Source organism: Mauremys mutica, chromosome 10, assembly GCF_020497125.1.
Source record: "Mauremys mutica isolate MM-2020 ecotype Southern chromosome 10, ASM2049712v1, whole genome shotgun sequence".
NCBI classification, from domain to species: domain Eukaryota; kingdom Metazoa; phylum Chordata; order Testudines; family Geoemydidae; genus Mauremys; species Mauremys mutica.
The window spans coordinates 66,186,934-66,214,912 of record NC_059081.1 but is presented as its reverse complement, the minus strand read 5'-3'; the positions used below and the strand labels follow the sequence as shown (position 1 = coordinate 66,214,912).

The 27,979-nt window shown below is 42.6% G+C and overlaps 1 protein-coding gene across 7 annotated transcripts in view; it reads left to right on the top strand.

Annotated features, from left to right (window-relative positions):
* IKZF2 (IKAROS family zinc finger 2) overlaps positions 1–27,979 on the top strand; it is a 135,820-nt gene that overhangs the window by 87,363 nt on the left and 20,478 nt on the right. The gene's annotated exons all lie outside the window — the stretch shown is intronic.

Sequence of the window (27,979 nt, the reverse complement as noted above, 5' to 3'; positions counted from 1 at the left end):
GTTCATTTAAAAATGTATTTTACTATTCATGTCACATTCCCTGTTGGCACCTAGTAACTTCCAGACATTGGTAAGATTCATAGACCCTAATTACTTGTAGGGCTCGGGCATGCCATTAAGCCACAATGCTTCCTAAAGCATAAGGAGGATGTATCCCCATTGGAGAGAATGCATTGTATGCTCCCCCCTGTTCAAACTAGCTCCACTGGAGCTATGGTCACATCCTTTCAAACCCCTATGGCTCCCCCAAGGAGTCCAGTGCTGTCAGTGGCACTTGACTATAGTAGTCCCTGTGTTGAGGGTCATGCATGTTGTGTCTGACCCCTGCACATGGGCATCTCAAGGGGCCAGACTACTTGTACCCTCTCCGCCCAACTTCCTCATTTATGGGGTAGCCAGACACAACCCCTAAACCCCTGAAAAAGTGAAAATCACCCACCATTATCTGTGCCCCTAGCATGTTCATCTTTTGGGGGGGATATCATTTACAGGAGACTGTGTTTTAATTGTTGAATGAACAGAGATAATTAGACTGTCTGGAAACTGTTCTACTTCCCTTTTACTGATGAACTTATTTAATGTATTGTAATATGTGATTCTTGGTACCCAGCAGAAAATGCATATGGAGTATCATGCAGTGAATTTCACACATTCTTCTGACCATAACCGCTTGAAGTATAGTGAAAGAAAAAATATTTTTATTTTTAAAAATGAATCATGACAAAAAATAACCCATATTACAAAACCACACTCATTATGGCTTAAGATCGTTTTCATAAGATGACTATAGATATTATTACCTGAATATAGGTTCTTCATGTTTCCTGTGTGAAAATATAAGGCGGATCTTGTACTTTTGCATGAGGATGAAATATTGCTGTTCAGTGGTGAGATTTTTCAAAAGTGCCTAAGTCACTTAGAAGTATAAGTCCTATTGGAAGCCAGTGGAACATGTGCTCCTCAATGATTCACTTGCAGTTGCAAGTTCTGCCTTTTTAATTTTTGAACTCCAGCTTCATTTGAGGGAGTGTCTCTTCTATCTAAGAGGTGGGATTTTTTTTGTATACTGGCGCCCCTCACTGCACTATATGTTAATAGACTGGTCCTAATAGTCTAGAAAAAGAAGCTGATCAAGAAGGTCTAACAGAAGTCTAGTAGACTTCATAGACTCTTTGCCTCTTCTTCCTTCCCTAGTCAGAAAACTAGATACATCAGAAGTGAAACCTGGGAATGAAGATAATGATGAACTATGAGACCTCAGTCTGGTCTTAAGTGAAAGCACTACACTTTGAGCCAGATCCAAGCTGGGCCGGTTTTAAATCAGCTTTGCTCCACTTAAATCAAGCGAGCTATGCTTATTTGCACTGCTGAGGATCTGGCCCATTATTTCAACAGGTGTGAAACTCTCTTTCCCTTAAAATGAATTTTAATAATTAAAAAGACACCATCAAATTAAACATCACATTTTTCTCTGAAATATTGTTTACATACTGTTCCTAACAGGAAACACCCAAGAGTACTATAGGAGAAAGAAACGGGTGAGTTTAAACACCGAATTTTTCAGTTTTAGTCTGTGATTTTGGCGGCACTTTGTGTTTATGACACCACTTAGCCAGTTTCACTGTTTCCCCTGTGTAATCTATTAGTCAGTTTTCCCTTCTTCTGTGTGTGGGTCTTTCACACAACAAAGGAGGACATTTTAAAAATAGGAAAATGTGATTGTAAACCCATAGAAATTAGCATCTCAGAGGCCGCTAAAGTACCTGGAACTTCTTTTAACTTTTTTTTTTTAAACGGAATAGATTTTGAGTTTATATCTTTTATTGGATCAACTTCTGTTGGTGAGAGAGAGACGCTTTCAAGCCACACACTGCTCTTCTTTAGGTGTGGGCAAGGTAGTCCGAGCATCACACCTAAGTGCATTTAGCTGTGATGCTTGTCTCTCTCACTAACAGAAGTTGGTCCAATAAAAGATATTGCCTCACCCACCTTGTCTTTCTAATATCCTGGGACTGCCAGAGCTGCAACTGCACTGCACATCAATTTTGAGTTGACAGTTTCTCTTTTATTCCTATTTTTTTTATTTCTATTTTCTTTGTACTTGCATAGTATCTTCATCCATGGATCTCAGAGTACTTGTAATGTTTCTAAGCTATACTGTGCCACCCTTATTCGCTAGTACTTTACAATGCAAGTAGCCCCAAAATGAAAATATTACTCAACGCATAGGTACCACTGAACATGTGTAGTTCTGGCATAATTTAACCTTAAATAATTAAGGGTTTGAGCCTACAATTATATACTACTGTGATTATTTACCTTGTACTGACATTTGCAGTTCTACTAAACTACTGCGTATATATTTTCTCCCATCTGTAGCCCCTTTGATTTCAGGAAGGTTATGATGTCCATACAGGATATCCATAATCTTATGCATGGGAGTAGACTCATGCATTGGACTTCACTGGGACTAGAGAAACTCCTGGGAATTTAATAGGATAGTAACTGTTTGGAGTATTGGACCCACAGTCCCACAACACCGCTGTGACACAGGTATATGCCGTTGTATGTTCATTTTACAGCTAAGTAAATTGGGGCACAGAGAGGTTCCAAGATGTCCAACAGAATTGAGTATAAAGCCCAGGAAATCTGACTCTGGCCACAGTCTAAACGCTTACTTTTCTGTACAGTTTATGTAGCCAAGGAAGACTTCACAGGAAACGAAGATGGTGCCGTGGCAGTGCTAGTCAGGAGCTTTCGGTTCTGTTCCAGGCTTTTCCTCACACTTCTCCTAGGGCTTTGGGCAAATAGTTTTATAGCCTGATTTTTGAGATTCTGAAAACCTAGAACTCCTATTAAACTCCTTGCTAGGCTGGATACTCAGCACCTCTGAAAATCAGGCCATAATTAACTTCCCTGTGGCTTAGTTTACTTTTGTCCGACATAGGATAATATTTTCTTACTTCACAGAGGTGCTGTTAGGCCAAAGTAGTGTTTACCTAGTGCATTGAGATCCTCAAATGTGTGTTATGCATTTTACCAAAAAAAATTGATATATAATATTAAAAGAGCATTAAGGTTGCAAAGTCAAGCACTCAGAAATTAGGAAATACCAGAATTAAGGTTGCCCCACCTTAATGTGGCCTCCTTGGACATACATATTATAATACTGTCTTTAATTACATGATCACATACTTTTAGGAATTCTACCTTATTTAGTACGTGGATGGACTTGCTCTGGGAATGAATTAGGGTTGTGCAGTGAAGGAGGCTGTCATTTTTAAGACCCCTGCATCATGTGTTGCAGAGGTTGGCAGGTGAGTAGTGAATGACGTAAAGGATTACTGGAAGATAATAGACGATCTCATGGTTAAGGCACTTGAATGCTGCCATGGAGAATTGGATTCTAACCCTGCCTCTGCCACAGAATTACTAAGTGGTTCTAGACAAGTCACCTAAACTAACATTTCCCGGGTGATCACTAAGACTGTGTTCCTCGTTTTCTGGGAGTCTGATTTGCAAAGTGCTGTGCACTCATAGCTTCAACTGAAGTCAATGGGAGCTGTGCCTTGAACATATAAAGTGAAATACAGTGCTAAGTAATCAAAAAAATCAAATCTTCGGCATCTCAAATTGGGCACCCAAAATTAGTGAATACCTTGGACCTTAATCTCTTTGAGCCTCAATTCCTCATCTGTAAAATAGGGATAATACCACCCCTTCCATCATGGAGGTGTTGTGAAAATAAATTCATTAATGTCTGTGAAGCACTCAGACACTCTAGTGATGAGTGCCATTGAAGAACTTATGAGGAAATTCATAATTCTGTCTTCAGAGTAGGGTTTCAATTGTAAGTAGTAAATAAGGCCTGGGACCACATATAGAACAATAAGGAGAAAACATAATATTGAATAGCTGCTCTTTAAGCTTGTGCATTGAATAAGACAGGGGTCCTGTGGAAGAAATAGTATGCAATCATGTAATTACAGATTGTGTCATAATGCTTATGCACAAGGGGACTGAATTAAGGTTACACAGGCATCCTTTATACTGCCATTTTCCTGATTTTTTTAAGTGCTTTGACTTTGCAGCCTTAATAATGTTCTTTTTTGTGTGTTATAGATAACAAAAGAGCCTACATTAAAAAGAACATTTTATAAATATTCTTTGAGATTTTTTTATATAATATAAAATATATGGAGAGAGATGGATATAACACAAAGAATTACTCCTGTAAATGTAAAGTATGCTTTCAGGGTATTTTTTTTTTCAGTTCTTAAAAATTTTATCATGATTGTTTGTAACAAATATTTTTTGTTTTTTTCTTCCCCTGTTGTACTTGAATGGTGGCTTGTTATTATAGAGCTGTTCAATAGCACTGAACTAATGGTATCCTTTTCGTTTGCGAAAGGAAGCCAGTGAAGCATTTGTTTTAAAAAGAACAGAAAAAAAAAATTGCACAATCTTAGCACAATCCATACAGCATCTAAGAAAAATGGCATACCTAATTGGGGGGCTCACTAGCCATGAAAATATCAATTTATGGAAAGGCAGTCTTCTTACTCTGCTTTACACTTCTTGGGTTGAAGTCTCATTTTTTTTAGGGTCTTGATTGCAAACCCCGTACTCATATTGATGAACATTCACCATGCCAGTAATCTCACTGAAACCAATGGTTCTACTTGCATGAGTTAGCATTCTTCAGGAAGGAGTAAGGGTATCCACTTCAGCCTTCTGTGACACTCTGGGCTCTAGTAATTGGAACACGCTCGCAGTGGAGTGGAGCAGGTAAAACTTTGGGTATGGACATATGTGGACTAGGAGCTAGGAGGAATTCTAATTCTGCCTGAGCTAATGACTCAGTCTGAGCTTTCTAGTGTCTCAGTCAGTCCTGCTGGAATGTTGCAAGAACAAGCACGGCACTAGAAAACAGATCACCCAGAGGTTAGGGGTCTATTACAGGAGTGGGTGGGTGAGGTTCTGTGGCCTGCATTGTGCAGGAGGTCAGACTTGATGATCATGATGGTCCCTTCTGACTTTAAAGTCTGTGGTGCTGTTGCCACTGTGGGAGATTTGCTATAGACGTCAGCGGGGCCAGGAGTTCACTCAGTATTTTAAGCTGGACTGCCGGCGTTGAATACATTATGGATAGAAAAGAAGTTACGCATGAGCCGAGAGCCAACCCTATGGAAAAGAGAGGAAATCTGTGATATGCATGCAGGGGTTGGTTTGTAAGGCTCCAGATCCTCCAAGTTGTATACACGACTACCTCTCATTTCGTTCAGGGAGAGTTAGGTGCCTATACACCATTAAGGAGCTGCTTCCACCACCAGCTAACACAGTGTTTGATAACCCATTGAGAGTGTGTTTTGATGATGTAATGCATGTATGGTGACCAGACAGCAAGTGTGAAAAATCGGCACAGGAGTGGGGGGGTAATAGGAGCCTATATAAGAAAAAGAGCCAAAAATCGGGACTGTCCCTATAAAATCAGGACATCTGGTCACCCTAAATGCATGTAGCTCTATTTACTGGGTACTGCTTCTTCAGAATGAGGCAGGGCTTTCACACTCTCTCTCTGCCTGTTTTGCTTGTGCAGTTTCGGTTAAAGTCAATGGAATTAATCTCTTACTCTTAATGAAATTGATTTTGGTATTTGCTTGTTAGTCTTTGGATTCTTAAATGTTATTAGTTCATACACAGCATTGGGATGGCTGCTGTTTTCCTATTAGTGCTTGCAGTATCTTCTTCAGTCAGTCCTTCGCTCTGTTGTAGTGTCTGTAAAACCTTAGGTTTCCTATGTGCCTGGTTCCTTGTTTTAAATATGAACTGAAAAGGTGAAAGGATTAAAATAGGTTAAAAGGAAGAGGGGTTGATTTGATACAAGGCCTTCCATACTCCAGGCATCCCAAGGTGAAATTCACTCCTGAGCAGAGCTCCAGAACAAGGCTCATGCTTCATTTATTTCCAGCTGAGACCCAATTCTGAAGGCTTAAGTGGTGCATGACCCTCTGCACAAGAAGGAATTTCATCCTCCGAGTACTTTTCTGGTAGTAAGTATTCATAGTGCACCAACTACCTAGCACAAGCAGCCATTATGTACTGAGGTATGTCTCCCATTCTAAATTTTAGTCATTCACAGAAACTCAAAGGGCCATTTAGGCTGCTAACTCCCATTGATTTTCAGTGGAAATTAGGAGCCTAAATAAGTTTGAGGATCTGGGCCTTTGAGCCTTTTCTCTTGAGTGACCCTATTGGCCAGGACACTGGTATCACCCACCACTGTTTTCTAAAAGTGCTACAGGAACCTTCGCCCAGCCCCCCAAAAAGCACATTTAGATTTTATTGTACACCTTTTTTTCTGAAGGAGATACAGTTTTGCCCCAAACTATAAGACTAAAGTTTATTTTGCTTATCGTGTTCTTAAAAAGATAAACCTTAAAGATTCCCTAATAGTTGCAGAAGTTATGAGTCAATCGCCAGCTGTTAAACCCAGAAGATCTGTTTCTTACAGATAAGACAGACAAATAGGAGAAGTGCCTTGGCAAATGAGGGCAGAACACTGTGGACTGGGCTTACCAAACACTCGCTTTCTGGTAATGATGAGTGTTGATTTTTAAGAAAATAAAACATCATGCGCGTTTGGGCTTTAGGGGCGGGAGAGATACTTGATACTATTCAAGAGTCCAACAATCCCCCCCCCCCCCCCCAGCAAATCTTCTAAGGATCATGGTCCTGCTCATAAACATGTTACCTGGCCTTTACCACACAGCCAGGCAATCCAAAACTCCTCTGGAAGGCCACTGGGTCACAGAATGGAAGGGAATAGCAGCCGCTGCACAAAATGGGAGTCATGGAGCTGCTCAATGCGCTGGTAAAGCCAGATTCTCTCCTGCAATCTGTTCTGCTCAGTATGGGAAGGGTAGATTCAAGGAGCTGGTTATGGCTCCCTGATTCTCAGGTTGTCCCAGCCCCAATCTAAGGAGAACTTGCTCTAACTTACAACAGCTGGATATGGTCTCTAAGGGCCATTTGTAACTTGGCAGAGAGGAGCGGCCCTCTTTTCTGCCACCAGCCTGTCACTCGTGACCTTTCACGTGTCCTTCCTGCTCCCCACTGCCTGTACCAGTACGGGGTAAGGCAGCTGATGTGGCTGCGGTCTCTGCTAGCTTAGTGCCAGCTGACCGTTCCCCCACACGCACACCTGAGGATTTCTCAGCCTGGCAGCAGAAGCCAGATTCTGACCACTTTGCATTGTTCAAGCAGCACAAAGGGGCTGTGACCGGGGCAGGCAGCTTGGCCCTTGATCCCTCACATGATTTCATCACGCTGCTGTTTAGATAGAGAATACGGGGCCTCGCCTGACTGACCGGTGGGACCCTGTAACCAAGTAGTGAATCAGGCCCAACATATATAAAATTCTACTGGGGGGGGGGGGGGGTGAGGGAGAGTTGACTTCTGTAAACCAGTTTAAATCTTCCTCTTCTGGGCTTTTGTGCTACCCCAATACAGTATGTGTAATGTCAGTGGGATCAGACAGACAAAGGAATGTGACCAGGCTATTACATATGGTGCAGTGGTCCTTCCTAACAGAATATCTAATCACATCGTCAACATTTTAAGTGGTTGAGCTTCTATCAGCTCCTTTGGGAGGCCAGGCCCCTGCCCATCTGCTTTCGCAGCTATGAATCTCTTCTTAATATTTACCCTACACTATCCCCTCATTCATTGAAGGTTACTGTTCCCTGTAATACCATCATCTGGGACTGGGAATAATTCCTTTACTTTATTTATATTGTGATTTCAATGGCTTTTACAGACTATAGTCCTTTGTTCCCCCTCAGTCATCTCTGTTCTCCACCCTATACATTCTTTGATCTTGTCTTCTATCTTATCTCCCAACCCTTTCACCCTTTTTGTTGCCCTGCTTTAAATTTTCTCTACTTTTGTATTTCCATCCTCGCCTGCGGGGAACCAAAATTGGAGGTGGTAGCTCTGGAGGAAAGATGGTCTTGTGAGTAAATGCTGAGCTAGAACTAGGCTTCCTCCGTGACCTTGGACAAGTTAATTTAATCTACTCTCTGTCTCAGTTCTCGATCTCTAAAATTAGGATAATATCATAAGAATGGCCCTACTGGATCAGACCAAGGGTCCATCTAGCCCAGTATCCTGTCTTCCAACAGTGGCCAATGCCAGGTGCCCCAGAGGGAATGAACAGAACAGGCAATCATCAAGTGATCCATCCCCTGTCGCTCATTCCCAGCTTCTGGCAAACTGAGGCTAGGGACAACATTCCTGTCCATCCTGGCTAATAGCTATTGATGGACCTATCCTCCATGAACGTACCTAGTTCTTTTTTGAGCCCTGTTATGGTCTTGGCCTTCACAACATCCTCTGGCAAGGAGTTCCACAGGCTGACTGTGCGTTGTGTGAAGAAATACTTCCTTTTGTTTGTTTTAAACCTGCTGCATATTAATTTCATTTGGTGACCCCTAGTTCTTGTGTTACAATAAATAATAAACAACACTTCCTTATCTACTTTCTCTACACCAGTCATGATTTTATAGACCTCCATCATATCCTCCCTTAGTCATCTCTTTTCCAAGCTGCAAAGTCCCAGTCTTATTGATCTCTCCTCATCCAAAATCCATTCCATACCCCTAATCATTTTTGTTGCCTTTTTCTGAACCTTTTTCAATTCCAATATATCTTTTTTGAGTTGGGACGACCACATCTGCACACAGTATTCAAGATGTGGGCGTACCATGGGTTTATCTAGAGGCAACATGATATTTTCTGTCCTATTATCTATCCCTTTCTTAATGATTCCCAACATTCTGTTCACTTTTTTTGACTGCCGCTGCACATTGAGTGGATGTTTTCAGAGAACTTCCCTACATCACAGTAGTGTTGAGAGGGTAAGATGCATTCATTATTGTGAGGTGCTTAGATTCTGTGATAAGGAGAGTCATATAAGTGCTTAAATATTCCAGTGTCTGTTACACCAAGGCTATGAAGAGCTGTGTATTATCTCCTTAGTTTTACATATCCTTGGTGCAACACTGATATGCGTTAATTACTAAGTGGAAGGAACCTCACCACTTCAGTATTATACTCTGATAACTGGCTGATTATCTCCAGCAAAATGGTAAAGGTGGTTATTATAAATAATGAAGTACTTAGGCTGCACTTTTCATCTTCAGTCACTTTACAACCATTAACTATTTAATCCACACCAGACCCATTTTTACAGATAGGGAAAATGAAATCGGAAAATCCTAAGGATCTGATCATCTACAGTTGAAATCATTAGCAGCTGGGAGTGTTTAACACCTCTGAAAAGCAGACTGCTTATCTCCCTTAATTTGGATTTAAGTGCCTGTTTTCAGCCATCCCAGTTTAAAACATTTGCCTTTATACATGCAGGGCCCACTTTGCAAACATAGGCACCTCAGGAGGATTTGTATATTAGTGTCTCTCTGTGTGCCTGATTATATAAAGGACAGTCTCTCAGCTAGAAGACTTGGGGACACATTTTAAAAGGGCCTGCATCCTTTAACTCAAGCTGTAGAGGCTCTGGAGGATGTAGGGGTCAATCCTTGGTGGGGACCAAGATGACAGTCACTACACAAATCTTGTATTTGAATGCTCAAAATGGCATGTAAGCACATAAACAGGAATTGAAACTTCCAAGTGCTTCTCTAAGCATTTGCACATCTTGTATGAGGGAGATTTGGGCTTGTCATTGCACTAAAATTGTGATAGGCTCAACCCACAATCCTACTACACCACACATTTCTTAGCTGGCTGCAGATACTTTTTCAGAGGAGACAACTCAGGATGGCAGCCATGAGCCGGCCCTTATTGTCATGTTAAAACATGGTTTTCACTTAAGTAAGCTGGAGGAGAGGAAAAATGAGACACTTGCTTGGATCTATCCTGTCTGAGCAGCTCGATGCTACAGTTGCTTTGAAAGCAGGGAATACATTGTTTTCACTGGAAAAAGCCTTTCTCAGCATGGCCTATGTTGGGAGTAAATCTAATGTGTCAGCTAGGCTTTGACAGTCCTTGCAAGGACCTGAAAAACCACGCACTTTAAGACACTTTGACTCTGGATCTGAAGTATGTGGCTTTAGGCCCGGCTTTCACTGCTATCACTTAGCCATTTTATGGGGCCATAAAATGGAGACGAGAAACGAGTCAGTGACTCTGATAATAAGCAAGACTGCTAAGGTGAGTGAGGTATTTTTACCATCCTGAGGGAAGCTAAGAGAGATCGGAGAAAAAAATTAACCTGGTTAACACCATACCACAGTGGAGTTGGACAAGGCTTCTACTGATTTGTTCTCCCATGCACTCAGCAACCTGCTGTTATGAATTGCCTCAGGGCTAAGATATTGATGGATATCACTGGAGAAAGAAAATGAGAGAGATGCGTTTTTTATAGTGAACCTGTTGTGAACCCTGTGTGACTCTCTGCATATCTACTTGGAATTGTATGTGAAAAGCAATGAAATTCATCCTGAAGGTTTCCTATCAGGGGAACTATGTTTTCACCTGATTGCACCTCTCTGGCTAGTTTCCGGTTTTCTGTTTGATCTAACTGTGAATTCTCCCCACCTAATGCCCCTCCTTCTTTCCTGGAGGTGGTTGATAGGAGTTGATTACACTGCGGATTACACAAGAGGTGTCAGTTGCACACATGTTTTGCATAACTGTGCAGGACTGATTTGAGATATAGTGCACCAAGTTCTCCTCCATGCTTTGCAACAGAGTGGGGAGATAGATATCTTCATTCCTGAACCAAGAGGAACACTGCTTACACCATGCCCCATTGAAATTTCACAAGGAGTACCTGGTGATGATTATACCAACCAGACAATTATTCATAGGCTGCAAAATGGTGGTTTTGGTGTTTGTTTATTTTTTCAGAAAAGTGATCATTTAAAAGATGTTCATTCTTTTGATTTAAAAAAAAAAAAAGAAAAAAAAGAATAAAACACATAAAATACCTTTACGTGGGCTTTAGACACCCTGACAGTTGTCAGCAAAGACATCACCCAGCAGCACAGTACAATGAGAAGCTCACATACCAGCCCATGTGGCACAACGCCCCACCTTCAGCCCATCCCAGAAGAGAGAAGGTTTTCTACTGTTGGCAAATTCCAGCTGTTTTGATTCAAGGGTGGGAGAATGAGTTTTATAGCCAGTTGACCTTCGTGGAGAATACATGCTGCTACCTTCACACATACAGAATGGGAAGAGACGGTCTAGGAAGGGGTATGGCAGAAGGGATCTAGGGGTCATAGTGGACCACAAGCTAAATATGAGTCAACAGTGTGATGCTGTTGCAAAAAAAGCAAACATGATTCTGGGATGCATTAATAGGTGTTTTGTGAGCAAGACACGAGAAGTCATTCTTCCGCTCTACTCTGCACTAGTTAGGCCTCAACTGGAGTATTGTGTCCAGTTCTGGGCAGCGCATTTCAAGAAAGATGTGGAGAAATTGGAGAGGATCCAGAGAAGAGCAACAAGAATGATTAAAGGTCTTGAGAACATGACCTATGAAGGAAGGCTGAAAGAATTGGGTTTGTTTAGTTTGGAAAAGAGGGAGACTGAGAGGGGACATGATAGCAGTTTTCAGGTATCTAAAAGGGTGTCATCAGGAGGAGGGAGAAAATTTGTTCATCTTAGCCTCTAAGGATAGAACAAGAAGCAATGGGCTTAAACTGCAGCAAGGGAGGTTTAGGCTGGACATTAGGAAAAAGTTCCTAACTGTCAGGGTGGTTAAACGCTGGAATAAATTGCCTAGGGAGGTTGTGGAATCTCCATCTCTGGAGATATTTAAGAGTAGGTTAGATAAATGTCTATCTGGGATGGTCTAGACAGTATTTGGTCCTGCCATGAGGGCAGGGGACTGGACTTGACCTCTCGAGGTCCCTTCCAATCCTTGAATCCTATGGAAAAAAACCTCTCTCTTATAATGAGATAGGTCAAGATTGATCTCTGAGAAGGATAGTCTTGTGGTTAAGGCATTGGAGTGGGGCTTGAGAGCTGGGTCCAGTTCCTGGTTCTAGCACAGACTTCCTGTGTGACGCTGGGCAAGTCACTTAGTCTCTCTGTGCCTCAGTTCCCATCTGTACAATGGGGATAATAGCTCTGCCCTACCTCACAGAGGGAGAAACATTAAAAAAGATTGTGAGGTGCGGATATACAATGGTGATGGGGACCAGATAAGGACCTGACATGGATAGTCCTTGGGGAAGTCACTTGCTTTCTTTGTACCTCAGGCCCCCATCTGTAAAATGGGTATTACAGCACTTCCTTTTCTCCCACCTCTTGCCTATTCAGATTGTAAGACCATCTAGGCACTATAACTGAGCTAGTGTGACATGGGAAGATGGATGCTCTCTGACAGGCAGATCCCAGGCTATTTCGGGCTTCAAACTCCTACTGGAAGACAGGCCCATTACCTGTAAAGAATACATTGCTGAGAAATTGATGGAGTTTTTATATAGAAAGGCCTTGAGCCCATAAAATCTTCCTCATTTGTGTGCTGTTCATCTATGTGCATTTTGCTCATCTCCTTGGAGATTGTGACTTGCATCAGAACAGCTAACCTTGACTGTAGAAGGCCTGGCATTTCTAGTTTGTGGGAGGGGAACGAAGCTGGAGCTCTGCTGCTGTAATTTCCAACGGACATAAAGTGAATTTTTTGTAAGATCTGATTAGAGCAGAAACAGTTCTGTACAACGTTTTCCATTGAACATCTTGCCTTGTTCTATCCCCCATTAACACATCTCACGTATTTTGCATGAGGAGTGCAGGGTTTTGCGTTTGTTTCATGGCTAACCCCATCCCCATTTGTGAAACTTCCACCCAGTCTTTCTTCTGTCCAAAATAGCTGTATCTGCGGGATTGGTATGTTTGGAACTCTGTGGCCATGGCGAGGCTGTGTGCCAGCCGCATTACTCACTCTGTCTCCAAAGGAACACGTTGCCTCTCTTTTCTTTATAATCTCCACCCTCTCCCCCTTTCTTTTTCCTACTTGATCCGTATAGGAGAGTCAGAGAAACCTGCTCATCCACAACCTGTCCCTTCTTGCCAACTCTTGGAACAGCGCTCGTCATTCTTGTTAAGTGTCAGGAATAGATTATGAAAATAAAAACTCTTGTCCACAGTGTGTCCATGTACAGCTATACTGTAAAAGGAAAGTCAGTGTACGGTAAAGACATGATTTAAAAGATGAGCCCAATAAAGACAGCTAGCTTTTGGAAGAGGCTTTTTATATTGCAATGCTGCTCTTTTTCCTCTAAAGTGCCAGTGTGAATGGGGAAATGATTTAAGGCAAAAGCAAAGCACATTCATGGAGACTTGAAACTTGATCTTAACTTTGTTGCATCTTAAAATGACAGGAGGAAGCAAGGGAGAAGGTATTTACATAAATGTTTTAAGAAGGAGTGAGGTTCTGATCTCTGTTAGGGTTCGGCAGATCTGAAAAAAAATCCATTGGTTTCAATGGAATTCTTCTGGTTTTGCAGCACTGCAAATTCCAAGTGTTCAAAAATCAAGAGTCAAGAATCTTAAATTCAGTCATGGGCTTCAAAATTAGGAGATTGTAAAATAATAAATTTGAAGTCCTTTTTATTGGCCTTCTGGTGTTTGAGCCATTAGGGTTAACGTTTCCAAGCCCTTCTCCACAATCATGGGCTAGAAACTTCCTTTTAAAAAAATGAAACCTGAGATTCTTCTATAATCACCTAATTGCTGGAGCTGGAACTTTACGAAAAACACCAATTATTGTGAGACTTGCAGTACAACTGCAAAGAGTTCTGGGAGGGGGCGGTTAGGGGACAAGGAACAGGGGGGGTTGGATGGGTGGGGGGTTCTTCAGGGGGCAGTCAGGGGGTGGGGGCCAGGCTGTTTGGGGAGGCACAGCCTTCCCTACCTGGCCCTCCATACAGTTTTGCAACCCCAATGTGGCCCTTGGGCCAAAAAGTTTGCCCACCCTGTACTAAGAGAATGCAACTCCATTGATGTGAGTGGTCTTATGTAAGGGATTCATTTGTCCCAGGGTGGTAGTGATGAGTGAGCCTCAAAAGATTTGGAGTTTGGGTTCGGCTCAGATTCATATTCGAACTTTGTCTACACTAGTCTAACCTCCTGAGTCTGCTGAAAATTTTGCAAGAACAGGCTCTCTCATAAGGTTGCCGCCACGTCTGCTGTAGTCCATGCTGAAAATACAAGTAGAGCAATTTTTCTAGTATTATTTTAGGGCTTTCAGGTCCAGTCGTGATTGAAACATCTATGAACAGGCCTATGGGAACAATCCAGAACCTTCCAAAAGGTTTGCATTCAGCTGAGTTCTTGAAAGGAGGGATTGGCGAGTCTTTTTGCAGAACCAATTAATCCATCCCTAATTAAAGGTTCTCAGATATTCATATAAGAGCCGGATGCTGGCCTCCAGGAAGGGCAAACCAGCCTTAAACCTGCTCTCACTGGTGGGAATGAGTCTCAGTCCACCACAGAGACAGCAACACCATGATCTGCTGGCCACTTCATGTAGCATTGTGCCAGTGATAGGACAGGGGCACGCTGGAGGAGGAGGATGTGCCTGGATGGCACTACAGTCCGACAGTTCTCAGCCAACATCACAAATTGCTGGAGGCTACAGCAGCCTTGAGGCCTCCCCTTGACTTAAGTCAGCCAAGTGGCGCTCTGGTGCAATGAGGCTCTGACTCCTCAGGCCCTGCCAGTTGGTTCCCCTCTCTCTGCAACTGCCTGATGAGCTTCAGCCTTTATTTTTGTACTGCCAGTGAACTCAAACATCCGTGCATCTCTATTTACCTGTCAAGGAAAGAACAAGCAGGAGCAAACACTGTGGTGGAGAGCCTCCATTTTTGATAAAAAGAAGAGTGCGTATCTACATCCAAATTCTGTGTGGCCCACAGGCCCCTGGCACGCCGCACCCAGTTAGCCCTTGGCCAGGCTTGGTTTGCAGCTAAGGAAATAAGGTGATGTAATAAGAGCACCTAAAAATGTAACACTCTTTTATATTATAGGAATTTTTTTCTTAAAGTCACAGCTCCTGAAATCAGAGGAACACAAGAGAATCAGTGTAAATATTCTTCAGGGTGGTGGGGTTAATACAGGCCAAGCTCCTACTGAATTCCTGTTGACTTCAGTCCGAGTTGGTGATGCCCTGTACCTCACAGAATCAGGCCCTTTGTTTTGAATGTGTTCGCTAACTAAATTATTATTATTTCTATTATATTACAATCGTGGTGATTATTTCTAAAGTCTGTGAAACAAAAGCAGGGCCCCATTCTGCTAGGGGCTGTACACACACCTAGTGAGAGACGGTCACTGCCGAAAGAGTTGACTATCTCAGTACAAAAGCCAGGAAAAGGATAGGAGGAAGGAAGGCTTATTATCCCCATTTTGCAGGTGGTTCACTGAGGCAGAGATGTATTAAGTGACTTGGGCACACAAGGAGTCTGTGACACAGCTGGGAACTGAACCCCTGCCTTAACTGCAAGACTACTTTTCCTCAAACTTAATAATAATAATATAATATTAAAATAGGAAAGAGGAAAAAAACCTTGTGAAAGCAAAGATGTTTTGCCCTCTCAGCACTGAGGGAATGATAAGCTTTATACTTTCCCTCAAACTGCATTTAAAATTATGGAATCAGCACTGAACTTACTCATGGAAACTTCTCTGGTGCATATTCTTTTAACTGCTCCATGATCCCGAAATTCTGTTAATGCATTAGAGTTTTCTAAGTTCCCTGTTTTAACATCTCTGCTTCCACACAGTGTACCAATGGGTTTAGAGTTCTCTGCTTTGTTTTCTGTAAATACCCTGCCTCAACTTTCAATGCAGACAGTTTCATGTGGGGGACAGGGGTTAGTCTTTTGGTATGGGGGGAGGGATAGCTCAGTGGTTTGAGCATGGGCCTGCTAAACCCAGGGTTGTGAGTTCAATCCTTGAGGGGGCCACTTAGGGATCTGGGGCAAAAATCAGTACTTGGTTCTGCTAGTGAAGGCAGGGGGGTAGACAATGACTTTTCAGGGTCCTTTCCAGTTCTGAGATAGGTATGTCCCCATATTTATTTAATTTTACACCTGTATTTTATTTCCTTCTCCTTTGTCTTCTCTTTTCAAGGCTTTACAGTTTGAATTCATCTAGTGCTTGTATTGCAAAACTAATTGCATTAGTAATCAAGCAAACTTTGAATGTTTTAAGGAACTGCAAATTCTCCAGAAGAAGTGGGAAGGGTATTAAGGCTAACAGGAATTGCTGCATTTTATTACCTGACACAGATTAATGTAGCCTTACTGTCAGAGGTAGGCACTTGTTGTAGAGGTTTTCAGTAGAACAGAGGCTGTCCGATACCCAAGATTCATTTTTCATATAGTTAAGAGTCTCTCCCCCTTTTAAAATACATCTTTCTTGTTTCTGTTCTGGCGGCTCCACAGAATTAGACCCACAAAAGCTGATCCTGATTTTTCTCTCAAGTGCTGCACAACCTCACTCCAGCACTGTTCCCATCTGGGGCTTTGTACTCAACACCCTATGAGTATCAGAGAGATTCTATCCCTGGTTATCTGTGGCTTATGCTCCATATCCCCTTGCCACACCTAGCAGGGAACCATCAGTAATGATACCCAGTGCAATCATCTGAGCACGCTGAGAGAGCACTTCCATGCCTAGAGCTCAGGGAAGAGCTTTCAGAAACAGATTGCTTGGCAAGATCAAAGCAACAAGCAATTCTAAAAGTTAAATGCCCAAAGTCATGTGTCCTCGGTTCATGACTGTGGGCACTGTGCCTTCTGAGCACACACACAGGTTCTTCGAGAACAAGTTAGTGGCTAATTCTCTATTTAGCGAGCACTGATCCCAGCTGGAACAGTAAACTACTGGCTATATCCTGATTGCGCTTCTAGCGGCAGATAAGAGAGCTCAAATTATTGCTGGAGAAACTTTTAGAGTGGGATTTTCAAAAGCAGAGTTAGGTCCGATGCTGAGTGCTCTTCAATATTCCACTTAAAAAAAAAATGTTCCCTGTAGTTTGTTTCCCTGTAGTCCATGTATTTTTGTGAGGTCTGTTTGACACGTGGAAGAGAAGACAAAAATGAATGCTTGAGCTGCTGATATTTGTAGGGTGTGCTAACCTGCTCATTGGGCGGTGCGGGGAGAGAAATTATCATTCTAGAGTCTCTCCTGTTTTTGGAAGCAGTGCTGGTTTTGCTGGATACTGCCCTTGATCAGAGTAGGTGAAAACTTCCTAATCTGCTTAGCAGAAATGAGGATATGGCAATATTTTCCCTGTCACTGTCATCTCCATGACAACTGGTTAAAATCTGTTTTCAAAACTGATCTTTTAACGTTGGGAAGAGGGGAAATGAAGCTATTGAAATGAAAACCAGAACATGAAGATGGATCTAGAGCGTCTGTTCTCCCTGTCTCAGAACACAAAAACAAGGGGACATTCAGTAAAACTGAAAGACAGCAAGTTCAAAACGGATGCAATGAAATAGTCTCCTTACAGAATGCTGAATTGAGACCATGGAATTCATTGCCCATGATGTGACTGAAGCTAAGAATTTAGCAAGATCTAAGGAAGGATTGGGCATTTCTATGGATAACTAGATTATCCAGAGTTATAGTGCTTTTTGAAAAAAAAATATTTTGGAAGGGACAAGACCAGAGGATAGATTATCCAGCATTTTCCTACTGCACCTTTCTCTGAGACAGCTGGTGCTGGCCACTGTCAGTCAGTGGTCAGAGCTTTCATTTCTTGTGTCGCCAGTTCAATATCCTCAGTATATAGGCCTTCTGTATTCTGAAAACACTTAGGACCAGATTTTGCTACCCTCACTCACCTTGAGTGGTACCTTGCTTGACACTGAAGTCAATGGGACAGCTTGTGGAGTAAAATGCCACTCAGCTTGAGTAAGGGTGGCAGAATTTGGCCTTTAACTTTCCTTTTTAACTTTGGAACAAATTGCTGCCCTCACAATTCTGAGCAGTGAACATACTTGCTGTGGACATTATGGCAAAGTGCTACAGGGACTCAGTATGGCGTACAAGAGATTACACTTTAAAGAAAAGAGTACCAGATCCTTAAGTGGTGTAAGTTTACTCCCATGCAGCTATACCAGTTTACATCACCTGAGTATTTGGCGCACAGTCTAGATTTGTTTTACTAAGAGAGAGAACCGCCTGTCAAGGAGTGTTTGTCCTACAGCATTCCTGATCTGAACTGAGGATTCCACACCCTGCATTGCGTGCATGAGCAGTTCAGCTCCAGTTGGGATTGGTCAACGCAAACCTCCAGTTGCAAATCAGGTAAAGAACACGAACCAGCTCCTTAAATTCCTTCGAGGCGGATGCACTAATTATGCAGACCAGAAAAATAAGTCAACCAAAGCACTTTCTTTCTTTCTAGCTGTTTTTTTTGCTGAAACTGGATTAAACCCGAAAACAGCTCATTGGTCTATTTCGGAAGGCTTATTATGTAAATCGATTTGCACGCAGCATGCCACATCCACAGTACTATAATGCTAAAGGTCTGAACAGCAGTAGAAAGTCCAGAGCCAGTAAATTCAGTTAAGGCTTCGTTTCTATCCTTAACACACTCCTTCCCATGCACCTTTGGTGCCTAAGCATTGTAGATAGGGATGTCATTTGCTGTGGGGGGATGCCAAATTTTAAATGATCCTATATGTCACCTGCAATGGTTCCCCAACCTCAAAAGAAAGTTATAGCCAGGAAGATTAAATCCCACAGCATTTAAATAACTGTCATCTTGCAATCTGAAAAACGCCCAGTTACTTAGGAACTTCCTGGTTTTTATTAGTTTATCTCACAACCTCAGGGCTATTTAAACAGCAGTTTTACTAGCATTTAACCCTTTGAGTGTCTGCTATAAAATTCATGGGCGCTTTACAGAAGTAAGGTATACCTGAGAGACTGGGAGAATGTTGTGGTCTTGCAAAGAATGAGGTAGTGTGTTTGGATCATATTCACTAAACATGTAGGTTGAGACTTTCCTAAACTACATATGGGATTTGGGGGCCTGATTCTCATTAATTCTGAATGAGACAGGAGCATCGAGATCCTTTAGGCAGCTTTGAAAATCTCCCTCCTAATACCCAAGGGGAGCGGAAATTACAAGCAAAGGAAAATATACCCGAAGAGTTTCTATCCATTAAAAGGCATGTTGGATGAGTGTAGCTACCTTCAACGGCAAATCATATTTAAAGACTCTGTGGTCCTCTGCAGTCATTTAAAACAGAGGGGAAGTAAATTGTTAGGCTGCTCTTTATTCCTTCCCTTTCCCATCATGCTTTGCAGGTATCCTGCTGGGAGGGAGCATCCTTGCCCCTCTCCATCACGAGGGATCAGCAGAGACTTAATTCCCCTCCCCCGACCTCTGCCATGTGCTGTCACAGAATCCCCGCCCCTCTGCCCCCGCGCCCCCTCTCCCCCCAAAAAAGGGTCCAGCTGTTCCCACGCCATCAGGCCTGTCTGTTCACCCTTCTGCCTAAGTGAATGGAGAATGTCCCTGTGATGAGCACTCTGCCCTTTTCACCTGAGCCCTGTTCACAAGACATTTTCCCCCTCTGGTCATAGCAGTATAATCTCAGACACCACCTGGTAGAGGCAGACTCCGAGGGGAACTGCAGGACCTTTCAGGAAATGCAGGATACCTGGCATCCCCAAAGTTGGAGCATGGCATGCCCTCTTTCACCTGGTACTGTGACAGCTAATGGGAAAAGGGATTGTTTGATCTAAACAAACACACTTTGGGGATAGAATCGTAGGACTGGAAGGGACCTCGAGAGGTCATCTAGTCCAGTCCCCTGCACTCAAGGCAGGACTAAGTATTATCTAGACCATCTCTGACAGGTGTTTATCTAACCTGCTCTTAAAAATCTACAATGATGTAGATTCCACAACCTCCCTAGCAATTTATTCCAGTGCTTAACCACCCTGACAGGAAGTTTTTCCTTATGTCCAACCTAAATGGCCTTTGCTGCAATTTAAGCCCATTGCTTCTTGTCCTATCTTCAGAGATTAATGAGAACATTCTTTTTCTCCCTCCTTGTAATAACCTTTTATGTACTTGAAAACTCATGTCCCTCCTGAGTCTTCTCCAGACTAAACAAACCCAGTTTTTTCCATCTTCCCTCATAGGTCATGTTTTCTAGACCAGTAATCATTGTTGTTACTCTTCTCTGGATAGTTCTCATCCTCCACAAAGAAAGTGCTTCTATGCCTTTAGTTCCACTAGGGAAGACTCATGAATTTGGGAGGTAGAATTTTCACAAGAGCTGGACCTAAGCTATGGAACCTACTTCCACAACAGATAGGAATGAGAGCCAATCTCCTCGCTTTCAGAACTAATGGCAAAATTCATCTCTTTGACTGAGCTTTCTCTCAATAAGTTCTTTGCAAGCACCGCTCACAGAGAGACAGCACATACAAACACACAGCATACAAACAAGCCAGCCTAGACACTAATCAAGCTATTTTTCCTTTGGCCTGGAAAGGACAAATTGATGGCAAGAGATTATTAGTGTTCTATTTTTAAAATATTTAAGGTGTCCTCAGAGATTGGGTGATAGAGGCCATGTAAGTATCTGGATGGATAGACAGATGTAGATACTTAGACGAACGGTGCCAATGAAATGGATGTTTGTTTGTAATTTTTTTTTTTAACTTTTGGCATACAGTCCACCTACTTGTTTCTATCCTTGAGGGTAGTTGGGATCATTATTGTATCTCTAAAATAGTGCAGATTGATTAATGAATAAACATGTAATCAGATTAAATAACAGAGCTAATAATCCACAGCAAATGCAAGTGAAATCATAGATTAAAGCGTGAATGTCTGTAGACAGAAGTATCTTTAACAATAAGGAAGGGAGTAGGTAGATCGTCAGTTATAAATTGGCATTGGTGCACACTGATTTACACCATCTGAGAACCTGGCCCAGATTTTTTATATAAAGAAACTATTGTTGTTTGAAACAATGTGTTCTGAACAATATACTTTCTTCGCTATTTTTGTTTTTATCAGTTCATTCTAGCCAAACTGTGGCAGGGATAACATTTTCAGAGTTAATATGTAACCTGATGTTTAGCACCTCTCATTGCAGAAGATTGGGCAGGCCTAAATGTTGGCTGTATAGTATTTCCCTGCTAGACTGCTTGGTTTGCAATACCATAAACAGCTGCCAGGTAAGCGCAGGTGTCGGCTGCTGTTTTGTGCCCCGGAGATATTTAGAGACAAGGTGGGTGTGTCTAGAAAACAAAAGAGTGAAAATAAGTGTAAATGTTCTGCCATTGTTTTAATACAGGTACTACAAGTCTATAGATGGTGTTATAGGACAGACTGCACTATTCCAGGATAGGATTGCTAGGACAGCATGTAGTAATTAAAGACAAGAATCGTGACTTATTGTTGGCTCTGGTACTGAAAGTTAGGATGGGCTGTCTTTCAGTTGCCAGCAAGGGCATGAAATACAGAACAGCCTTGTAGTTTGCAAAGCATTTGTGACCCAAGTAATTGATATTAACCTTCAGATCTGTGACACCAGGCCAGGAAGTAATGAAGTGATAGGAGTTTTCTTTTTTTTTTTTTCTTTTTTTTTTCAAGCTCAAAGTCAAGAAAGTTGTTGCAGCTTCATAAACTGTGTTTAGGGCTACAATCTTTGTAATACTAGAAATTTTGAACCTTTTAGAATTAAGCTTCCCAAGTTTGGAGAGACTCTGCTTTATACACTCAACTTAGAACAATACAGAAACTTTCAAAGGTGAAACACCATCTGTCCACCAGTGGATTAAAAGAAACCACCAACAACAAAAGCAAATATAAACATCTTGATCCTGCAAAGCAATAGTTTGAAGAATTGGCCCATGTTTTAGAACCTGGTATAAGATTTTTATCTTCTTTTTCCCCAAGCAATGCTATGATGTTACTTTCATGTGTTACAAATCATTAATACACAGGTCTCTCATTCCCAACTCATGCTCTTGTGCAGTGATGGGACTAGAATGTGTTCAGAGCTAAAGGTTTTTCTCTTTGATCCACATTATGGAACAGAATAGCCTTAAAGTGATCCGCCAGGTGGATCAGACATTAGAATTTATCTCACATGTTGCTACCTCACTTTGGACTGACAAGTGCAAAACTTTAACCCTTTGAAAAATCACAGCCAAGATTTTCAGTACAGACTAGTGATTTTGGGTGCTCAACATGAGATGCCTTATAAAAGGCCTGACTTTCAGAGGGTGGGTGCTCAGCACTTTTCTGAGAATCAGACCCCGTTAAGGATGTCTTAAGCTGGAGGCTCAAAAATTGAGGTGCCCTAAATTGCTACTAGTCGCATTTCTGTATGTTAAAGTTTATTTGCTCTGTAAACTCACCAGCTTCTGGGTGCTGATGTCTTGGATCCTGCAGATTGGTGTGGGTGTGTAATCTCCCAGGCAAAAATCAAAGAGCCCCCATGAATTTCAATGAACACATTTACAATCATTAAGCAGCAGCAGCTGGTTGTGAAGGGAGGCAGGAGTATGCTGTGTACTGCTCAGAGCCTGAGTGCATTCAGGTTTGATTTTAATTTTTCGATACTTTGTTCAGGGTCTGTTATTCGTGCAAATATTTGTCTGTGTGAAGCTATGGGAACATGCAGCTCAAGAAAATAAAGTGTGTTGTTTTAATTACAGGCCAGAGATATTGTACATTATTGGGAAGGCTTTGTTGTCTTATCCTGACAATGTCTTTCAAACTAATCCTTAGTACCCGCTAAACCATATGACCCTTCCCAGCTTAATAGGACAATGTATCTGGAAATGTTTCTGATATTCAGCCTATCTTTTTTTTCTAATTCAGTCCCTTACTCCTACTCATTCCCTACCCTCAGCTGTACTACCCTAAATATTTCCTCTTTGATGTTTACTCCAATATCTGATATATTGTTATCTCTCTCCCTTCTTTTTAAGCTCTTGATTTGTCAGGCTATAGATATGGTCCAAATTCTTCTACATCCTTGTATGACCCCCATTGCCTTAGTGTGTGAGCAGCTCATAACTTTCATAAATTTATTTTCATAACACCTCTGACGTAGAGAATTATCTCCATATGGGGAACAATAGCAAGGAAAGACCACAGAACTTTTGCAAGGTCACACAATCAGTTTTTGGTACAGCCAGGAATTTAACCTAGGTCTCTAGATTCACAGACCCAGGTTAAAGCTGATCTCAGTAGAGTAGTTTGACACGGGTGTAACTGAGTGCAGAATTTTGTCCAAATCATTCCTAAAGAGTTAGGTCCTCTTATCAGAACTGCCTCTTAATTGTCCACATCTTTCTTATAAAGAAGTGCCCAGGACTGAACACAACTAAATGTTTGATATTTATTATAATTATCAAACAACGCTGTCACACAGACGTTACACTTGGGTATGTAAGAGCAGTGTCCTTCATTTCCCCACCCTAACAAGTTGTATAGAGTTCTGATGCGCTGTGAAACAGCTGCCAGATCCCACATCTGAGGGAGCTACATTTCAGTGCTGATTCACCTACAGATTGTGTATTGTTTAAGTAAGGTTGATGAAAGGCTCTGTTTTAAATATAAAGTGATACTAATCATCATGGGCTTCATTCTGTGACATTCCTGAATGGAAACTATTACATATGCCCTATTTGAGTAGCATTATTGGCATTGCCTATAGCTCAGTTACTTTCAGAGCTAACACCTTGAATATGGTTCTAAAAATTCAACACTTCACTTAATTATTCTCTTTGAATCTGGGATTATCATTTACTATTTGTACAGCAGCAAAACACAATGAGGTGCAACTTGTTTGTGGTCTTTAGGTGCTACTGCAATATGAATGTTAAATGATGATAATAATAATTCACAGCTGCGACCCGGTCCCTGACAGCGTGTGCCAGGGCCGCCCAGAGGATTCAGGGGACCTGGGGCAAAGCAGGGGAGCTGTGGCGCTTGTACTCACCCGGCGGCGGTCCAGGTCTTCAGCGGCGGGGGGCCCTTCAGTCGCTCCGCGTCTTCAGCAGCGCTGAAGGGCCCCCTGCCGCCGAAATGCCGCCGAAGACCCGGAGCGACTGAAGGGCCCCCCGCCGCCAAAATGCCGCTGAAGACTCGGACTGCTGCCAGGCCAGGGCTCATGGGCCCTGGGGCAAATTGCCCCACTTGCGCCCCCTCCCAACCCCCCCGGGCGGCCCTGGTGTGTGCCACTAAAATTAAATGTCTTCAATATTTTTTTGCAGTATTGGGCTGGTTCAACAACGGTGATGATAAAATAGCATCTGCCGACCTTCCATGAGGTGTCAGGGTTTTAGTTGTAGTTTAAACTTCACCACAAGACGCCGTGATTCAAACAGAGCATCTCAAGCCAAAAGCCAGACAACTTCAAATTACAAGGCTGAATTCAGAAATCAGGAGCTTAATTCCTGTCTGACTGCTGCAGAATTTTTCAGACTTTAAATGCCTGATCCAAAGCCCAGGAAAGTCAGTGGAAAGAATCCCATTGATTTCAGTGGGCTTTCAATCGAGACCTAAGGCTCTAACAAATGTAGTGGGCCAGTGCCTTCTTCAAACATATATCTTGACTGCTGAGCTGTGCACGGTGGGCAGAACTAGGAACAGGTGGAAAGGAAGGAATCCTCTTCCAGGCAGCTGTAGAGAACAGAACATGGTTGCCAACATCTGGAAATGTGTGGTGATCTCCTGGGCCTACTGAAGTCAGTAGGTCAGATTTCACTCCTCATGTGTACCATTGCTTTTAGCATCTTCTACAAGCTTTTGTCATGTGTGCTTATGGCACATTATTACCTGGGGTGCCTGGTTCTTTTCCATGGGTAGTTCCCCTTTGACTTACTTTGTATTCTGTTATGTATTTGCAGCTCATTTGAGAACAAAATGCAGTGTGAATGCCCTACCGGCTCTTTTGCTTGTGCTGACCTTTTTATGACTTAAAAGAAGTTTCCTTAAACCAGCGGTCCCCAAACTTTTTTGTCCACTCCTCCTTACCTGGTCCATGCCCCTCCCTCCTGGGAGCTGCGGTCTGGAGCAGGGGCTGGGTGCAAGGCCAGCACCACAGTGGGGAGCCAGGGCCAGGGCTAGAGGTGTGATGGGGAACCGGGGTTGGGACCAGGGCCAGAGCTGTGGTCAGGGGCCAGGAGCAGGGCCATGGCTGGGAACCAGGAACCGTGGCCAGGAACCACACACCACGGCCGGGAGTGGGAACCAGGAACTGTGGCTGGGAACGGGACCAGCGTTGCAGCTGGGCCCACGGTCGGGGCCAGGAGCTGGGCGACGTGGCCAGGAGCAGAACCTTGGCCGGGGCCAGGAGCAGAGCTGGGGGCAGAGTGGGGTCGGATGGGTCTCCCTCCCCACTCACCCCCTCCCTGACCCCTGCGCCACCGCCCCTCTCTCCCCCCTATGGGGGCTAGCCCAAGCCAAAGGTTCAGATTGGATTTCAATATGACATTAAATGGGAAATCCACTGTATACTATTGCTTTTAGCATCTTTTATAAGCCTTGCAAGTCAATGGGATTTGGGCTCATAAACACCTTAGACATGTTTGAAAATCTCAGCCTCACTGATCAGATGCAAGTTGTCAAATGGTCCTTATGAAAGTGGGGAGTGCAAATGATAACTTAGCCAGTTTTGCTTGCACTTGTTATAATTACAGGAGACAAGACACCTTTTCTAGTGTCTCAGAATTATAGCAAAAAAATGGAATACACTAAGCAATAATACATTTTACTAATACTAGAGACTGATGCTTCTCGAGAGTTGAAGGTACCTGGGCTTTTTCTTCATGCCTTACAGTGCATATAAGTCATCTGATTCTCTGGATTAGCCAAATGTGTAATTGCTTAGATATCTGGACTTTTATAAAACTGGAGGTCAGACTCAGTGCTAACTCAAATCAGTGTAATCCATCCCTTTGACTTCAGTAGGCCCTGAGTGCATTTATTTCTCAGGAACATTACCAGAGTGTAGGAAACTGAAGTCTCTTCCCTGCACAACGACGATAGTATGAGTTGTGGTAAAAGAAGCTTTCCTGTTCTGCCCAGTCAAGGTGTTGTATAAGAACCACTTCCAGGAACGAGAAGCTAGTTTAGCATCCGTAAATATTTGTGGCCTGGTCCAAACCTATTGACTTCAATCAGTGTGTTCCATTGCCCTCCGTAGGCTTTGGATCAGGCCCCAAATCCTTGGTCTCAGCTGAAATGCCAGTTACGATGGTGGTGTAAACTGGTGGGCAAACTCACCTGCTGGAGTGTAAGTAGAATAATGCCCCCCAACAACCGTTCAGTCCAAGACCTTTTCCTTAGAGCTGCCTTTATTTCTAAATCGGAGTTCCAGAACAAGGGCGGGCAAACAAATTCTCAGTCCCAGGTACTAACTAGAGATGGTTGAAATTTCTTTTTACCCTGCAGAAAATGTTGACGTTTCATCAAATATATTTGAGGGAAGCAGAGACTTTCTGAAAAAAAATGTTCATTGTATCGAAAACCCAATTTTCTATTTTAAAAATGTTGATGAAAACTGTTTGACCACCTGAAGCTTTCCTTGCTCCCACCAGCCAGGAGGGGAGAGGACACACACTCCCTTTATTTCTTGGCTACTATGGAGAGAGACCACCATGACGTTCCTGACCCTGAGTCTCTTTTGTCTGCTGTCTCTGCCACAGAGACTGGAAGCCTTTTATCTGGCTTTCTGTAGGGAACATAAGAACGGCCATATTGGGTCAGACCAAAGGTCCATCTAACCCAGTGTCTGGTCTTCCGACCGTGGCCAGTGCCAGGTGCCCCAGAGGGAATGAACAAATGCTTGCTCCTTGTCATATGCCTTGCAACTACAGCTCCCAGTTTTAAAGGACCCAGGCCAACACATTGGGGTACATGCATGCATCCAGTCCCAGGTGCAGGTGGCTTTTATGCTGTGGATACCTTTTCAGTAAGAACTGGACTGAGATCACCATTGTACTTCATGTGAGACACCCAACAGTCATGAGATGGTAATAGTAGCTTTTAGCTACGATTAGTAGGACCTGGATTTCATTTGGTAATTGAAAGGTGAAGGACTGTATCCTATTACCAGCCCCAGGAGACATCCACCCTCCTATACTGGGACAAACATATTGAATACGCCTATATTATCCAAAAGAACATATTTGCCTGGTCTTTGTTTAGGTCTTAAAAATTATGACTTAGATTTTCAAAGCTGTGTGAGGCATTTGAGAATTGAACGTTCTAACCCCCCCAGGCAGCTTTGAAAGTCTCCACCTAATGTGATTGCCAGACCTCCTGTACTGAATAAATAGCCCTCTAGTTATTAGAGGATATGTTCATGTTCTACATGTAATATGTATTGTAAAAAAAATATTAACATGGTTTTGGCAAAATATACCATTTGGCTAGCTTTCTAGTCTAGGATTAAGCTATTTTTTGTGGTTTCTTCATGACATATTATGAAAGGGCTTCACTGTACTAGGATCTGGTGCCAGGTTTTGTGCATATTAAGACCTTTGCCAGATCACGTTGCTCTTGAGTGAAACTAAAAATAATATAGGAATTGTCTCTTGCCTTCATTGAGTCTGTTTTTACTGTGCAGCCTCCCTGGTTGTGTGTGTGTGTGTTTGTCGTTTTTTGTTTTTTGTTTTTAACTATCCAATCCTTTATATATGGTGACTGCTCAGTTCTGACATACCATTTTGGCAAAATAGGCTGACGCAAAGGAGACCTTGCTCATGTCATGTAACAACTCAATCCCCACCACTTTGACGTTGAAGTAGGCCAGCAAGCTTATGTGAGGGCAAATGCTGACGCTATGGACAAAATTGCTTAGAAGTTTTCCCACCAGGGTTGGTGACACACACTCATAGGTTGTGATTCAGCTGCTTGTTTCTCCTCATAGGTGCAGTCCAC